A 16298-nucleotide genomic window follows, 5' to 3' on the forward strand; every position below is an offset into this window, starting at 1 on the left:
TTGTGATTCGCATGTCGAAAAACCACCGAGATTTGTTTTGATTTCAGCGGCTGATTTGCGGAGCTGCTCTCAAATTACAAATAAATCCTTCAGAGGCATTAAATGAGAGAGAGAGAGAGAGAGAGAGAGAGAGAGAGAGAACGAGTTGTTATTTGACTGGAGGAGCACTTATTGAAGAGTAGCGAGAGCGAGTCGAGGGCGCTTCAGGGTAATTGCAAACGCCGCCGCAGCGCCACGCGCAGGAAACAGCCTTTTTTAGGGTGTTCTCAGGCATTGCCGCACAAGATGCACTCGAGAGCTAAGTTGTCATCAATATTTGAGAGGTCATGACCTGCGCCAATATTATCATAAGTAAAAGTGGTGTGCGTGTGTGCTCGCTGTGCTGGAGATGCGGCAGCAAGTTGTTCTTGTCAGTGTCGAGAGCGCTCTCAAAAACAACTCGCTCGTCTCAATGGCTTTTGCTCGCTGCTGCGGCTGCTGCTGCTGCTCGCTGCTTGGCGCATAAACCCCCTTTTCTCGTTGCGCCAAAGCCACTCAGCCAACGCACGCATCGAGTGCACACACGAATGCTGCGTGTGTACGCACACCTTAATACGCGCGCGGTGTGCACCATGTTTGTGCTCATTTGCCTGGATTGATGGCACGTTTTGCACGTTGATGCTCCTCAAGACGCCGTTCATGCGCGCACCTCAAAGTGCTTTTCTCTCGAGTATTATTATTCGTAGCTCGTGTTTTGCTGCTGTTGAGGTACCATAATAAAAGACACTGATGCACCGGTGTATTTATGTACGTGCGGTTGATTCTGTTAAGACTGTTAACCTGGTGATCTATATAATATATTCAATGGTTCGTCAGGGATGCTGCAATGCGGGTTTAAATGAAGATTCAAGAGAAGTATAATGGTACATACAAGTGGAATTAATTAATGAATCATCGAATTACGCGGAGAGAGAATATTTGTTTCAACTGCTGTCATGCGAGGTTGAAGATGCAGTGGGGGTGAAGGTGCAGTAAGGGTGCACTGCTTATCAAACACCTTTACACTGCAACCTGGCGACGTGTGTTTTATTTAAACTATTAGGACAGTATAGTGGCGAGAAGGCGCCACACACTATTAAATCTTCGGAGCTCCATAACTCACAAACTCCGTTGAATAAAAAATTTCCCCCCTTTCGATATCTCTTTTCTCGTAAATGTCGAATCTGAAGAGTTTCCTTGTGAGTTGGCGAAGGGAGGAATAAAAAATATGTTCCGGAATATGCGCCTATGAAGGCAAAAAAGAACCAAACTAGGATCTCATAATTTTTCAATTGAAATTAAATTCCGCTCAGTGCATAACGAGTTGTTTTATATTCAAATTATATAGTAAGTCAATATAGGTTCTACAGAAGCAGCAAATTTCTGAAGGAATACGCAAAAATAACCAGCTTGCTATACACTGCTACAGGTTCAAGTAGCTTGAACGATCCTGCAGGAAAATATTTGAAATGAAGTTATTAACAAAGAAAAGTGTGACTCAGACCCTTGCGCACGCTATAGCACATTCCTTATAATATTTCCAAAAGAAAAAATGCTCCATATAACCACCTGAAATAACCACAAGTAGCAAATAATATTTTTTCTTCTGCACAACTCCAATTCACCCATCTGCATAAAGAATGGGGCATTTGGATTGAGGGAAAATCACGCTTACTTGCGGGAGACACCCTGGCACAAACTCAGAACTGTTTTCGCAGGTGGAGGATCATCTGCTATACACAGAGGGCGTGAAGACCTTTTCGCTCATTTTCGTTGCCGCTTTGTGTAGATGGATCAATAAATGTTTTGATGTGTCAATCAGACATTGTAAAATCGGCGGTCGTTATGTATGGTCCATTTCAGCTATTCATAGTGCTGCACAAAGCGAAGGTAAGTTTAAACGCACTTTTTGTTAAAGGTTCATTGATTGATCATAACATATCAAACAAACGCAAAATTTACACAGGATGGCATTAAAGGTTCTGAACCAAATGACTCTTAAATCCGATTAGGAATTTAAGCTGAAACTAAATAGGGACAGTTAAAAAACAATTGTAAACTTTCTGATCAGAGATGGCAATAAAGCTGTGAAATTTCATCACCAAATTAGAACAGTTAATTTCACTTTTAATTTTCCATTCTTATACCGTATCATCATCATGTAGCTACAAATTACCTATAAAATATGCACAAAGTTCGTGAATATTTGAGGCTTGTTTCAAGACCGCAGCTTGGAGAAAGATATATATGATTTAATTTAACTTGTAATTTAATAATTTTAAGATATTATAGCGCATACAAATATTTATACATCATTTCAAACTACACAGTAAATGGTCAGAATTCTCAATCAATGTGCTTGTTAAATTGGACGTCGTTTTCACATATTCTCTATATATGTAGTATATTTCATATAGTTTCAAACTCTTATATTTGGTGATCTCTTTTAGTTCTTCTGGTATGAGTAGAATCGTTTTATATTCTAGCATATCTATAGCAGTAAAGAGATTTCTCTCCAAATTTACTCTTTGTATGGCTAAAATAAAAATTGCTTCCAGTCCGAGTGCTGGTGGGTAAAGGCAAAGCGAGTTGTGCCATAAAATATGCTATTTACTTGTTCTAAAAAGTCCTAAAAAAAAGCCCATGTTATCCGTCCGCGGTGATATATTGGGACCCGGGTTGATTTCAGCATTCGTGCGCTATATAAGTATACGGTGTGCATGCCCTTCCCGGTTCCCGGAGAGGGATAAAAAAATAGGGCTGCAGTTGACAGCCGAAAATAATTGGCATAAATAAAACGACGAATTTAATGTAAAGAGGAGTGTCCGAATTTTTCTCCTATATATTTAATAGCAATCACAAATTAATTCCAGTTGGTTACGGTCTATCTACAATTTTTCCCTGGTCTACACTTTTCCAACAACTAACCATGTGAAATAATTTTTACAACTTTTATTTGTCGCTCCCCTTGGAAAGTGTTTTTATCCGTGCACCACAAAACGGAATTTTGATTGGCCCCTTTCAACAACTCAGGTGCAATATAAATGTCTGTAGTATTGCTTGCGATGAATGAAATGAAAGAATTCCATTCTATAAACCCTCACCGTTTACAAAACTGCCGTGCAATTTTTTATTGCCTCACAGCATATAGGGAAAGGAATTCAATTATGTCGAATCTGACCAAAATTTATCCAACGAGAAAAATGCCCTTCTTTATGCGTTATTCTCCGTCTCAATGCCGGCTCACAAGCAGGGAGAGCGCGACGAGTGCGCAGCGCGATCACCATCGATTTCCTCCCGCGCGCCTTCAAGCACCCACGATAGCTTTATTGTTAACGCTGCATTTTTCCATTGTGCACGACACTCTATCAAAAAATACCTTTTCGATGAGCCTAGCCAGGAGATGCTTGCAAGGTGCATTTTCTCACAATCAAAATCGAACTCACAGCACGGCCTTTTGCATAGTACAGTAAGCATTACGCTGCTGAATGAACCCTCTGGATGGGGGAACATTTCTATTGCGCTCGAAATGAGTGCTTCTTGGAAAACGACAAGACGAATTTCGCCTTTGTGTACAAGGTTTGTTCTTTATTTTCATCCCTGTGTCTAGCATCATCATCTGCAGCCATAGTTCGGCAGCTTCTTTGATTCTTCTAGCCAATTCTCGAGCAATAATTTAAAAAGAGAAAAAAGTAATGAGCATTATGACTATATTTCCTATATATAAACAAATTGTTTTACCCTGAAAGCGGTTAGTTTAATTACCTGAGTAAAAAAGCATACAAAAATATTATTTTGCAAACAAAAACAACATAGTTATTAATCTTAGATTAACTATCATCAAATACACACAAAATTAAGATAAGGGTGAAATAACATGGAGCTACTATCTTAAGCACTCTCATATGTCCTTTAAATCAATCCTTTTTTAAACTGCAATGTATTTCTCCTACTTGTCTTTGACTAGGACTGTGTTTGAGCGCACAACTTAATTTATATGTATTTATGTTATTATGAACCTCTACAGTGTATCATCATTCCAGAATCAGATTCCAGTAATTTTTGCGAAAAGTTTTTGTTTGAAATTTGAAGAGATCTTTTATTTAGAAAAAAATTTATTTCCGGAGGCAAGTGGCCCTAGAGTGGGCTGGTTCCCTGTGCGGCCTGGTGCGCGCCCATGTTATCCGCTCGCGGTGTTATTGGAACCCGGGTTTCAGCATTCGTGCTAGTGCAGTGCGCGTCCTTCCCGGTCCTCGGACAGGGATAAAAAGAGCAAAAAATATACAGCATTTTATTATCTAAGAGTCAACAGAATATTTCATTGAATCTTTAATTGTAAAATCCTTTTGTTTGACAATGAAGAATAATGTGTGATTTGCGTCCTATATCTGCTGAGAACATCTTGCAAGCTCAGCGATTTCCTGCTTAAATGACTGCACGTTCTGAAAAGAAATTGCTCGCTGAGTGCGCGTTCTGCAAATTTAAAGCGTACTTGTCATGTCTGCATTTTGACCAGCCAGTCAGTCAGAGTTTTAATTGCTGAGATAAAAGCGCGGCTCGGAAAATCGCGACTACGTTTGCATGCATAAAGCGTTCCCCGAGTGCGAGCGGAGCAAAATAAAAAGATAAAAGTAATAGCACTTGGCGAGAGAGCACTCTCCACCCACGTGCACACAAATCCACAGCGGAAATTCACAGAAATGTGAGTTTTAATTCATACGTTGAAATATGCATATATGTATACACATGTACACTCTGCATACGACTGCGAAATTCCGGCAGCATAAACAGAAATAAAGTCGTTGGCAGAAGCAGATCTGATACAATATTTGATGGAGTTTTTCCAAATAATATATAGCAACTATTTTTTCGAATTATAAGTAATTTATTAAAGAATGAAAAATTACTATTAGTTCTTGATTACGGATCTACCTGAGATGTTTTCAAAGTACTCCAAATTTTTCTTAAGCTTAAGGCAATTCAAAATAAATTCAAATCTTTTATAGCATACTTGTTTATTCTTGCAAAAAGTATAGCGAATCGGAAAACGTTCTCAGTCCTCCCAAATCCGAATGAAGCTGTGCTGGCTCATGAGAAAAGCGTTCTTCGCCTTCAAAAGGTCACTCAGCTGATCGCACACGATCCTTTCTAGCACCTTGTCAACGAGCGACGTGATGCTGATTGGTCGATAATTTCTCACTTTTTCTTTCGGCTCGTCTATGTGTATCGGCTGCTGCTGTTTTCCAGTCCGCACCGTGGTCTCTTAAAAATTATGAATTTTATATTTGGAGTAGTTTCGTCAAGAAGGTTTATGTCGTAAGTTGTTTTCTCTCAATTTGGACAAGGTTTCCGTCTTAAAACAAAATTTTTATGCAGAGTAAATTAAAAATTAACATATTTATTTATAAGCGCATTTCCTTAAGTCAGTGATTCTGCAACTTCTTATCGCATCCGGAACACCAAAAGGGCGAAACTGCTAATGGCTGCTTTTAGCGTTGAAGCACCTGATCGAGCGTATCTATCCATAATTAAAACGCATTCGGATGTTATCTCGCCTTAAATTAATTTAAACAATTGAGCAGATGATGTAGTTTTCCTGACAAAAGTTAAATAAATATTAAATTTGATAGTTGCTCGAAATTTAACTTTGTGCAGAGCTAATAATCCACCGTGAGATGTTCGTGTGAAACATCGAATGTATAATCCGCTTGCTGCGGAACATTCTGTCGGGCGAGAAGGAGAGAAAAGCTAGCTATTTCTATGCGAGAGAGCGCGCAGAGCGAACCGCAAATTCAAGTCAAACCCCTCGTTTTGAGGGTTGACGTGGCATAAAGGGTCGATGAGTGGTGCTCGGACCATCAAGAGTGCGAGGAGAGCTCGCTCGGCGGCTGCAGAGAGTGTGTTTGCACCAGCAGACTTATTCCTCGACTTTGCCTGCTTGCGCTTGTGTGCGTGCACGACACGGCTTTGCATGCATGTATTCATACACATGCAGCGTAGACTTATTCCGTCCTCTGAGTACACATTCAAATTAAGAAGAGCGCACAAGAGAAGACTCTGACTCACCGCGAGTGAAACCGAATGAATGAGTCGAGCAGGGAGTGAAAAGGAAACGAGAGAGCGAGCGATGAAAAGCAATCAAACCGCAATTTGCGTGCGCCTTTTTAATTCCTTTCTTCGTGAAGACAATTAACGACAGTTAAAGTTACTTCACCAAAGTGTTTCGTACTCAACTGCACTTGTGATTACTCTTATAGAAACAGTATTAGATTCATTAAGGATATTAAAAGGCTTCTTAAATGACATATTTTGAAGTAATACATAGGTGTGAGAAAGAGAATATTTTTAACTCTATCAAGATCATTAAAAAAATCAGTTTCAACAAACTAACTAATTAATTTTTATTTCATTCTTTTGTTTACACACACAGCTTTATATAGAATCTTGTTTTAACTGTATACATACACTGCAAATCAGGGGTGAGAAAATCTCACCCCGCCGCATGTCACTGCTGCGCTGTGCGAAAGACTCACCTTTGACACCCCAGGTATAGTGACATACGGCGGGGTGAGATTTTCTCACTGCAGCGCAGTGACATTTTCTCACCCCTGACTTGCTGTGTATATATAGATAACACACGCCACTAAGATCATTTAAATTTTTGCTTAAAAAGCACAATTTCATCAGCATACTTTATACATTTAACACCTTGGGAAATGCACTGACTGAGGACAATATTGAAATCGGAATATAAGGATACAAAATCGATTTTCAATTGATTTTACTAATACTCAACTGCGGTTCCATTTAATAAAATATTATTTTAATCTCTCCTTGTGAATCAGGAAACTCGCCCAGGTATCGAACACTGCGCAAAGCTAAAAATGCGAAAAGAAATGACCGTCACAGTTCATCAACGCAATTAGTGGGGCACTATTTTTTCTCCCTCTACTTTCGGGTCTATAATTGCAGCACTCTTCATCGTGCGTTCATAGAATTCAGATTACTCTCCGGCACACTCCTACTCAAAATTCGGGATGAGGGGGCGAAAAGCGGGCTGCGTATTGCCAGCCTCCCTCGACGAGCGAACGAACGCTTGAATAAATACGCAAATAATGCGCGTCGACAGAGAGTCATGATTCGAAAATTAATCCGAGCGCGCACGCTTTACTCCGCACAAAGGTGCAGGAAATAAAATAACAATAAAGCAGTCAGCTCGGCGCAGAGCAAGAGAGAACACGGGAACAAAAGTCGAATTTAATTGCTTGTTTGCTCCCCTGTCTTTTGTTCGCGTGCGTTTTAATTGCTTTAAAAATGCCTAAGCGCCCGAGGCACGCACTTTTAATTTGAAAAAGGAGGGAAATAAAACTACACATATTTTAGCTGTAATCCAAATGGATGATTTGCTAGACATCCCTAAAACACATTTTATTTTACATTGAGATAAATTGCGGAACTTATAAATTATTCGTTCGTTATAATTGTGTCAATTAATAAGCCAGGAGAATATCAAAATAAATAAAATGTTTTGCTTGTTTTATTTAATTTTGCATTATTTTTATTATCGCTGTAAAATAATTGGTTTTAAGTCATCTTCTATAACGGTGCGGGAGCTTCAAAATTGACTACATTATGAAACCACGAATTTTGGAATCTGTTTCGTTTGGATTTGTAGCGGTACAACAGTGAACTGATTCAAAAATAGAAATCTGATCTAAACTCCAGATTGACTTTACAGCTTGGCAACTTCAGCGTCTCGTCAAATAGTTTCACTCGAGGAAACTTGGATTAATACAAGAGCTTAATTCGGTCCTCGGCGCAGAGGCTATTGTTCAACGGTTATACCCCTTTCCATTTGGCATTTCATAGGCGCAGATAGAGACTTGAAGAGGAGATAGAGAGAGAGAGAAACCTCTCGAGTGCCAGCAGCACTCTAAATGGAAGTCTGTTTGGCAATGAACGTGAGGAATAATTATTTAGTCCGCTCGTCTGCGTGCGTATACGGTTGGTGGTCCTGCTCAGTCAATATTGACTTTGGTGACTTGCAGCTCGCCTATAAATGCGCCGTGTTAGACTTGTGTATTCCATTGTGTAGTCAGACTCTCCTATCGGTTCTGCCCATAATAAATACACACAACACACACACACACACACACTATTAAAATCCCTCCTTGGCAGCACCCACTCGCCCTGGCAATAGACTGCTGTTGCGATGAGATCAGCAGCCGATTATTTCACCATTCGCGTTAGTTTGTTTGCTCAGTCGATGCCGCTCGCTAGCAAATTGCTTTCCAATTTTAACTGACAACACTCACGTATGTACGCCATCCTACAAATAAATGGTGCAGATAAATTATGTTAGGTTAAAAAATTACACAATAATGTTATAGCAGAACATTGATTTCTCAATATTCGAAAATATTGAAAAACAATATTGAATATGGGTTTAAATTTTATCCATTTAATTTATTAAATTTTAATTCACAAAATTCAAATTGATATATTTTATGATAAAATACATATTTCCTTAAACCTAAATATTAATGTTGCGAAAATTTTGCTAATAATATGGTTTTTTGTAGCCAAGGAGTTTTCATTGGCGCAATAAACAATCATGATTAAACATTAAACCCTGTAAACTTTTCAGTCAGAGCGCATTTCTGACGTGCCATAAATATATACCCTCCCTAAAGACTACGCTTCCATAGTACGAAATCTTGGACAGTTAAAAACTTTGTGTAAGGGGTTGTTGAGTAATAGCGAGTATGGGGAAATTTGAAACAGCTCTTATGCTGCTCTCTGCTCTTTCCCAAACGAACTATTCACTGCTGAGAAGAGAACAAGCAATGCCACCTGCCCTAACCTGCCCGACATAGCGCCTATAGGTACGCGCAAGCTTAAAAAATAACTTTTTTTTTGTGGGTGACTTTATTGACTTGGAATCTTGAAATCCATAAATCGGCAATATATGTTTCGTTCACTCCCCTTAACAAGACTTTATTTTTTCTTAAGCTTAAGTTCGTATTGATTACTCTGTTTTTAGCTAGGGTGTATATTCCATGGCAGGTAATTATTAAAAAAATCACTTATCTGTTTTCATATAATTGTTTAATATAGACATAAAACATAATTTTAAAGATTAAACAAGTTTTCAAAAAGTGAAATAGTTTTCAAAGAGCTGTGTAATTAAGTCCATCCAAACGAGTCTCAGCATGACAAGAAAGAAAATTTTCTAGAGCAATCACACAATTCACATCAGCATTGTTACCACTATAAGTTAAACGATATGGAAGTTGCTTGAGTGGATGCAATTTTTTTGGTTGCAGTGAAGGCGTTGTACTCTTCTTATTAAAGTTGCATGTAAAAGAAATTTCCAACAATTGATTTGCGTCTATTTGCAAAGGTTTAATAAATTTGATGTTGGCTTCACACTCTGATGACTTTAAAATAACAAAGTTCCATCCTTTGACCCACGTTGTTTGTGACGTTGTAGCAAAGGAGTTTTGATTAGCGCAGTAAACTTTCTGCGTGATTTGCACTATTTGCCGAACTTGGTTCTGGATCAAACTGAAATCAAATAAGGTTAAAGTATATTATTAAAATAATAATATGTATTTGTAATATTTAAGACAAAATCAATCTAAATAAAACCAAAACTAAGGAGTGAAAAAATAAATTACCAGTCAGATTTGTGCTTTTTGCGGATTTCACAATCGCACGAAAAATTGCTCTCCAGAGCAAACTGCAAACCAGTGATTTTAATGGCAGCGATGGAACTGAAAAGATACTCGACGGTGTCATTGGGAAGGGTGGAACAAGGTCTTCGCGAATTTTTCCACTCAAAGCTGATTATCCCGGATTTCGGAACTCTCTTTTCTTGGATAGGGCAATATTTAGGCAGTTTGAAAATGTCTTTCCATGGTCCATCGGTGCTGTTGTTGGTAACTTTCCATTCAAGCGCCTCTCGCGCTTGTGTGCTAATTGTTTTGCCAAATGAAATCAAGTATTTCAAATGGTCTTTATTCTCTAGGGACAGCAGCCGCAGGTGGGGCAAAGAAGCCGAAAGCCAAGTCCTGAGGAGAAAACAACTATTATAATAAAGCCAAACTTTGAATACCTATGTATATATAAATTTAATGATATATATTCACAGAGAGATATTTTCATTGATATTTTTGAGCCCTGAAATAAATCTCCATGCCGAAATAAAAATTAAAGTAAAAGTTTTTGATTATTATTGATTATTATTATTATGGAACATTTCTTAAAGCCAGACACCTTTTCTGCAAAGGATTAACTTTACTTCTCTTTAACTCTGCTCGCGGATTTGATTGAGTATGGTCGCCATGGACGGCTGAAAGTAAATTTTAATTTGAAGAGAAAAAATACTGGTAGCTCGTTTTTTACTGCAAAGCAAATAAATAACCACGGCATTAATTTTGTTCAGAAGGTTAAACAACTGCAGAGAGCAGGCCTGCAGCGGACCCAAACAGCCGTTAGTTGTCGGTTGGAGAGCATTTATTTTTCCGCTCAAAATGTTAAAAAGCTGTTAATTCTGAGCAAATCCGCGCAAATCTGACAACGAGTAATTTAATTTATAAAAGTTCTTATTTAAAAAAACAGGACTCCTTGGAAGAATTTCAAAAAGAATTACGCAGTCTTTTAAAAATGAATTCTCACTTGTCAAAGTAGTTGTGTCTGCTTAGATTCAAGGTAGCCTTGATTAGATCTACTTCTTCTGTAACTGTCATATGTGAAAGCTGCAAAAAATATAGCCAACTCTCCATGGAGATTTTTTTGCGTTTGGTCTCCTGAATGCACTGATGTGTTCTCTCAATTAAAGTCTGCCAGATAAAAAAGGATTATTTCAAATTTCCATTATTCATCATAATTTTTAGTATACTAACCTTATTACAGACATCGACTATTGTAGGGTAAACGTTGAGTTCGTTTAGCACTGACCAAACATTGCCAGCTCGTATTCTGATTCGGAGCAAGTTTTTAACCTTCTTAAGGAGGTTATCCATTATGAAGTAATCAGCAGCCACGGCCATGTCAATCAATTGATCAATGGATACCTTTCTTGCCACAAATTTGTCTGGGTCGTTTGAGTATCTGTAATAAAGCATCATGCTAAGCTAATTTTTTGGTAGCAATAAAACGTTAAAATGCATTTTTTTGTCTTTTAATAAATCTTAGGGTAACGTTTTTGGAATAAAAAAATGCTAGGCTACGGCTGTTGAAAATGTTCTTCATGGCTTACCTGCACAATGCATCGAATATTTCTGGATCAACATGGGTTATTCTGATGTCTCCAGTTCTTTGCAAAGCGAGGCAGCCTTTGAAAAAATCACCCTCGAGCTGCAATTTCATGGTGTCCACATTCTTAAACTGTAAATAAACACTTCATTCAGCATTAAAATAAACAAATGAAATATTCCTCTCACCAAGTGTGTTGCACCAATAGGGCCAACAGTGAAATTACGCCTGGTCGCATTCATTTTTATGCTCAGCAATTCAAACCTTAAAAATGAAATTAAAATTAAATTTGATGTTTGTTTATACTGCCGCAAAAATAATTAAAAACATATTTTCCGCTCTAATTAAACAAGCTAAGCTCTTTGAGTATTTTACGTTTTAAAAATCCTCTAAATTAGCAAAGACATGACAACTGGCTATGTCCCAAAATGCATCAATTTATTTATCAAGAATATTGGTGATGCAAGAAAACATAGTCCGCGTGGGCAAAGTAGCAATCGCACACGCACCGCATCTGCGGGCCGAGCACGTCGGTTTCGGAACAGCCGCGCTAGACATTTGTCAGCGACGCGGGGCAGGGGCCGCCGAATGGGTGAAATCGGCTCTGCCGGCGCGCCTTCTCTCTATCACGAGGTCGGAGCCTGTTCTTCTAGCCATGGTAGACTTTAAAGGGTGCAGGGTGGACAAGAATGAAGGGAAAATGCCCGGTTACTATATCATACCAGTTATTGTTGATAGCGGCGACAGTACAGCGTGGCTACCTAGAGGGACGAGCGGGGGAGCGAGAAAGTTACCCTCTTGCTCGCTTGCCGTCAGGAGAGCGAATGTGTGAGTGCGAGCAGGTTGTGCTCGCGAGAGGGTGGCTCTTGCGTTGCCTTTATTGATACCTGAGTTTCTCCCTCCGCTCATCTCCCCTGTGTGCGCCCCGAAAGTTCACGTCAATACATATCGGTGCGCAGCAATTATTAATGCGATCGTAATATCGTCAGGTAAAACCTGACATCTCACCGGGGTTTAGTTTTTTTCTTTTTTCTTTTTTAACTTTAATTCTAACATTTGATTTATTTCCCGTTTTTACATTTTTCCGGACATAGTTGTGTAGTCATGTGTTAGTGTTGTTTGTGTGTCCCAATTACTTAAGTTCAATCGAATTATTCTTTCAAGTTCTAATTAAGTATGTGTAAGTGTGTGTGCGGTATGAGTATACATAATATTTATGTGTCTTCTAAAAGGTGTCTTATGTGTCTAACTTTCACTTTCGGAGATTCATAGTAAAAAGTTAATTGTAATGTAATTAAATGGTACAAAACCTTCTTGTGTGGGGGTTGACCTTGTATTGCTGTTGCACCTCTACGTGTTGCATATAAAAGGTTTTATAAAAAAGAAATATGTGAGGGCATTGCCGAAAAGACTCTTTTAAGAAAAAGGAAGAGTAGGAGCGTGATAGATTTTCTTGGTAAAACATACCCCGAATAGAGCGTATTCAAGAACAGATTTTCCCATCTTGTCTTTCCAGTTCCGATTAAAAGTTATTCCGGTTGTTTCCGGTTCTTGTTTCACCTACTAGGAGAAGATCTTGTCCGGTCCGGTTCCGGTTGAAATAATTCCGGTTCCGTTTGAAAAACCGGAAAAGTACCGGATTCCAGTTTTCGTTTTCGGTCTTCGGATCGGAGTTCGTTCAAACCCGCATATTTTCCTCAATTTTGCGTATGTTACGCATATTTTCAGGAATACGTATATTTTGTATGGATAATTTTAGTTTGTGAATGAAGGTTCATCTTTTTTTCTCGTTTAGTTTATAAAGGAGAATTAGATAACTAAGCAATTACGCATCAACAGATATAGAATTCCAATAAGTTTTAAAACAAGAGTAAAAGTTTGAAATAACAAAAATATAAAAATTAAGCTATTTTTTATATACAGTATGATTTGGAAAATTAGAAAAGGTATTCAAAAGAGGTCCCATTACAAGTCTGAACTTTGCAGAAAATTTCATAGAGACTGGTTTATATTTCAATGATTCCACTTCAACTGAAAAAAAAGAAATTTTCCCTAAGTCGCTATTTTTACAACTCGAAAACTCGAGTTCTGACTATCAGAATTGTAAAAACTACTCACCGCTGGACTCTTTTAGACCCACCCTAACCATCAGCTGATGGGTTTAGAGGCACTTACCCATCACCCCTTAGTTGCTAGGCTTCATCCCCCTCGAAAAGAGTAAAACATTTTAAAAATCTTGAATTTTGAATTGATTTGCATTTAATTTTAAAATATTTTTCTTTTTTTAGTTTGAAAGAAGGGATGGGGGGTTATTTAGATTGAATTTTGGATAGTTTAAATTATTTTTAATCCCGCAGAGGTTACATGGTAAAATTTTTAATATCAAAATTGGAGCAATAATGGGGTTGAAAGAGGATGTGAATAAGCACACCCCCTTAACACTTGGCCATTTAGTGGAGGCCAAGACGAGTCTAATGGTGGGTAGTTGTTGCAATTCTGATGGTTCGAACAAAAAAAAATTTCATGTGTTTTTTAAAAATTTAAAGTGGAATTTCACGAAAATTAAAAGTAACACCACTCTGATAATAAAGAAATTTTTAGCCTTCTTTTTTGCTTCGACCCAAAATTATTTTTATTATTAAAAACTGAAAAACCGGAATTTGTTTTGATAAATAGAAATCTTGTCCGGTCCTGTTCCGGATAAAATATTTCCGGTTCCGTGTGAAAAATCGGAACAGAACAAGTTTCCAGTTTCCGGTTTCGGTTTCTTGTCTTGGTATACGCTCTATTTGATAGGCATTGTGGGTGGAATCCTTTTTCCCAATAGCTATGAAAAATATAATGTCCACTTTAAACATTCTTCTCCTGTTAGCAGAAGAGAACTGCGACCTTAACTAATCAATCACTGTCATTTTGAGTAGCGTACAAAATCTTTCCCGCTAGCAAAATCCCTGTGTGAAAGGAGGAGCGTGATTCCCCATCCATCATTCAAGCATTCAATTGTGTTATTTGGCTATTATGTCGGTGCAACCAGCAAAACTTATATTTGGCTGGTGACAAATAAATTTATTTAGCACATTCACAATAATTTAAAGTTAAAAATTAATATCTGCATTTTTCGAACATATAGAACATAACAACGTGCCTTTATTTATTGCTCAATATTACTCTCTATTAAAATATCTACAAGTGGCTATAGCGCCCCTTGGCGCTGCGCGCGCCGATGGGCCGATTCGCTGCCCGCCGTACGGGTCTCCGGCCCTTCCGGCTCTGCTCGGGCGTAGGACCGTCGGTCCTTGCGCCCGCCTCGCGCCCTGCGGGCGACTGACCACGATCGCGCATCACGCGTCGTCCCCAGAGGTCAGGTGGCGTGACCTAGCGAGGGTTAATGAACTTTAACACTTTCAAATTTGTTCCGAGCACCGTTGGAAGTATTGTCGGAATTGCCGAAAAATCGTTGGCCGTCAAATCGTGCGCCGCCGCCCCGCACGCCACCAAAAATATCCTGTGTAGGATGTGCTAAACAATTACATTACAAAACAATCGCGGAAAAAACTAAAAAAGTCACCCGCCGTCGGGTTCAAAGTCGACTGCATTCGTTTATGGTTAAATAAAAAGCAAAATAGTCAAACTTACTTTTTAAGTAATAATTTAGTAGATGTCCTTTATAATTCCTCTGCCTCTGGTAACTCACGTAACTCTCATCTTTCCTTTCAGTGCAGCACGCTTGTGATACGTGTGTCGTTCCGAACTTGAAATGAAGTAAAGGCTGATATTGCACACATATTTATACCCTCGCATATGTACAGTATGTATTCAAGGAAGCATACATAGTTGTTGTTCCCTATTTCGAAATTCTCTTGCTTAACACATATTGTATTGTGTAATATTAGCGTATTTATGTAATCTCTTCATGTCCCACGTACGTGGGGGGTCCAAAATACAGATGTGATCTTCTCTATTGTTGAACAACTTTGGGGAAAAATATTCTTGTGAAAACAGACAATCATTGCATTTATCTGTAAATAAATATTACTACATAGCTCTTTCCCCTCTGAACAAAAAAAAATACTGGAATATTTTCGTTTTGTATTGAGCAAAAATCCTTTGCATTGGAGATATTGATGCTCTCTTGTTGTATTAGGTCGCACATTTTTCTTTAAATTCCGTGCTAGAACTCCTGCAACGATTTATACTATTTGAGAATTTGTTAGAATTGAACGCCACGCGTTTTTGTCTGATGCAAGCTGCCGGCTTAAAAATAACCTGGTTGAGTGTTGGTATTGGAGATTGACTCGCTGCACCCAAGGCTAGCTGACGAGGGTTTAATACCCGAAACGGCTGTCCTAGTCATGGGTGTTTGGCGACAATTAATGTTCTTCGATTTCTTTGAAGCATTTTGGCACTCGCTTAAAGTATTTTTGAAGATTCGCTAAACTTTTGTTTTTTATGATTTCTCGAATGATCCGCGTTGCATTATTGAGTAGCTTCCCTTGCAATTAGTATGTATAGTGCGGGTATCTTATAATTGAGATAAACTGACAAGGGAGTGAAAATTATTATGAGATATTATCGATTTTATTGTTGATTTTAGCCTAAATAATACTACTTTGAAAAATGCTATTCAACAAACCAGCCATAACAAAATATTATGCTATATGTAGTTAAAATTATGTGACTTCATCTAATTTGAGCTAATACATATATGTATGTACACACGACCCTTTACACCACCGTCACCACCATCAATATTCAATTCCTCACACACAAAAGGCATAGTATTTTACGTATTTTATTTTAAAATAGTAAATCTTGCCATAAATATGTATTACTCAAATTAGATTACTTTAGATGGATTTTAGTCATTTTTATGAAAATACGGTTTTTTAACAGTTTTAGGGTCCAAATATTCAGCTTTAAATTGCATGATTCGTGCTCATTTGATAACCGCATGAAGATTTGAAGCTCAAAAACTTATCGGGCGTCTAAAATTAACAGCTCTAAATATTTCCATTTTTAGT

This window comes from Cloeon dipterum, chromosome 1, assembly GCF_949628265.1.
Source record: "Cloeon dipterum chromosome 1, ieCloDipt1.1, whole genome shotgun sequence".
Classification (NCBI taxonomy): domain Eukaryota; kingdom Metazoa; phylum Arthropoda; class Insecta; order Ephemeroptera; family Baetidae; genus Cloeon; species Cloeon dipterum.